We start from the raw sequence: 2,789 nt of genomic DNA on the forward strand, positions 1-2,789 counted from the left end.
GGGCGTCCGGCTTGCCCACTCAGTGCATAGGCAGGGCGCTCGACATACATGCTCGATGCATGGGCTGTGTGCTTAGCCTCGGTGCATGGTCTGTGCACTTGGCCTCGACGCATGACTTGTACGCTTAGCCTCGACGCATGGCTTGCGCGCTTAGCATGCTCACTCGATGCATGCCTCCAACGCATGCCCTTGCGTTTGTTGTATGCAAGCCCTTGGCCATTTTTCAAGTCTTCTTCCTTCCATCCTCCATGCACTCTTGCGTTCAACATATTTAAGCCTCCCATATGCGTTTGGTCTTTTGGTTACCTTTTTGGATAATTTAGTATTAATGTTTTCCACTCTTTGCCCAAATATCCTTACTTAGGATTTTTCTTCTCTATTTAACCTCTCATTTTAGATTTAGTGTTAGGGTCTTACACACCCTGAGTTGTGTGGGAGCTCTGTTGAACTCGGTAGTATCCCTTGCGGTCTACTTTTGAGTTCGCCCACAATCTGTCCTATCTGAATTTCAAGATTGCGGATAAACGCCGCTTAATTCTGAAGCACTGTTTCATTCTTTTCAATATACTGCTTCAGTAAGTTCTCCAAAGATGAAGATTGCGGCACCTTTGAACTACTAGCTTGATTTTGCGTTTGACCGTTTGTTCGCGGGAAAAATCTTGGTGGCCCTTCCTTTTGCACCATTGGTTGAAAATTTTGTTGATTTTTCCATACGAAGTTAGGGTGGTTTCTCCACCCAGGGTTGTAAGTATTAGAAAACGGATTATTCTTCACGAAATAGTTAGATTGTGGGTTCCTCGGACACTCTTCCATTGGATGGCCTTCACCTCAAGTGGCACAACTTGCGCTCGTTTGGTCGATTGCGTTGACCTGCCCCCTATGCATTCCTGGGCTACTGATTGCGATTCCTTGTATTAAATTCAGCATCGCAGTCATTTGGTTTTGCAGAGATGCGTGGCTCCGTTACTTGCGTCACTGTCTTTAATTCTCAATCTTTGATCGCTTTCTCTTCAGTCTTCATGGTTCTTTGAAATGCGATCAAGTATATTCTTAGCCTCATCGTAAGTTTTGTCGAGCAGACCTCCAGCTACTGTCACATTGGTAGCCGTCTGTGATGTAGAGTTCAAACCGTTGTAGAAAATTTCCATCTGTAGACAATCTGGTAAGCCATTATGCAGGCAATCTCTTACCAGCCTTTTAAACCTCGCCCAAGTGTCACTGAATGATTCGTCAATATCCTGTTCAAAATTGGTAATCAACTTCCTCTTTCTTGCATTTTTTTGTTGGGGGGAAGTACTTCTTCATGAACTTTTCAACTACCTGTTCCTATGATGTATTCTCCCCTGGTTCTAGAGAGTAAGTCCATTTTTGTGCCTGGTCACACAACGAAAATGGGAACAATGTTAATCGAACCTCCTCAGCGGAAATGTTTGGGAACAAAAACGTATTGCAAATTTCAATAAAACTCGAAAGTGGGTGTGCAGATCCTCGCACGCCTACTGCCAAACTATCTGACAGTTTGAATCATCTGTTGCATCACCGGTTTCACCTCGAACCTCGATCCGTCTAAGGATGGCCTCATGATTCCTGGCAAGAAATCATAAAGGTTAGGCGACGCATAGTCCCGGATGGGCCTATTGCGGTCGTTCGCCAAGAGGATGGGGTTCGCCATGATATTATTTGTGTTTGGTGCTTTGTCTTTTGGTTTCTCTGCCATATTGGGATTTTCTCTTGTTGTCATTGGTGGCTGTTTCTTCTTCTTCTTCGGAAAGTTCTCTCAATCTCTGGGTCGTAATTGGGATTAGGATTTTGTCCTTCGCTCATATGACGCCCGTTTCTTCCCTTACCTAAGGAGAGGCAGTGCACAGAGATGGAGAGTCTGCAAAGAAAATCAAAAAGTTACCGTTAGCACAATCTGTATTGTCGTAGTCCTAGACAACGACGCCAAAAACTTGATGTGTTGTGAATATGATGAAATAATGGTGATGTGATGGTGGTGTATGCGTTGTACATGTAAGTTTTCCTAGAAAAATCCAAGTATAAATTCTATTAGGTTGTCTGGTAATTCCAGGGTCGAACATAGGGACTATGGAGACAGTATGCAACGATGATCTCAAATTTCTTTGTGGTGACAAATAAAACAATGTGTTAGTTGGTATGTTTGTTTAATGTATAGATTCTATGCGGCAGAATTGAGAAAAAGTCAATAACAACGAAAGTTACAATGAGTATGCGGGGGAACAGGTTGAGAAGTTATGTAGCTAGTGCTTCCTGAGATTACGTTCAAGCTATGCGATCATGCTAATTTATCTTCCAATGCAAATGCTATAGCTCCTAGTTTTAGGACGTATGCGATATATACGATGATGTCTATAGGATTTATTCCTAAGTCTCTATTCCTTCTCTATGCGATGATGAATGATGCACACAGATACAAGGTGACCGCATACCATCATATCTTATCTCTAGGGTACATGCGATACGTTAATAGAAAACAGAACTTATTCCTAAGTTTCTATCTCTTGATTATGCGGTTCTAATCTGACTCTCCTGAGCTTAGATTCTAATATGACTTTTCCAAGCCTAGATTCTATCCTTAGACCACCCTCCCGAGCATCTCTAAAGGACGATGATGTATACATAATACAAGATGATCGCATAAAGTGAAGATCTCAGGTTATGCTAGCTAAGTGCTTCTTAACCCATTCGACAGTTTAGTTACTCATGCGTAATGTAAAAAGAGTGAACAAATGTAGAGATGCAAATTCCATTTTATAAACAAGATCAGA

General features: G+C 42.2%; 1 non-coding gene across 1 annotated transcript; it reads left to right on the top strand.

The window, feature by feature from the left end:
* The first annotated feature begins 1,164 nt into the window (after positions 1–1,164).
* Positions 1,165–1,271, top strand: LOC120069544 (small nucleolar RNA R71). Its single transcript, XR_005479571.2, has one exon. It is a non-coding gene; the product is annotated as a small nucleolar RNA R71 (small nucleolar RNA).
* The last annotated feature ends 1,518 nt before the right edge of the window (positions 1,272–2,789 follow it).

Source organism: Benincasa hispida, chromosome 5 (genome assembly GCF_027475165.1).
Source record: "Benincasa hispida cultivar pf3 chromosome 5, pf3_genome.v1.1, whole genome shotgun sequence".
In the NCBI taxonomy this organism is placed as follows: domain Eukaryota; kingdom Viridiplantae; phylum Streptophyta; class Magnoliopsida; order Cucurbitales; family Cucurbitaceae; genus Benincasa; species Benincasa hispida.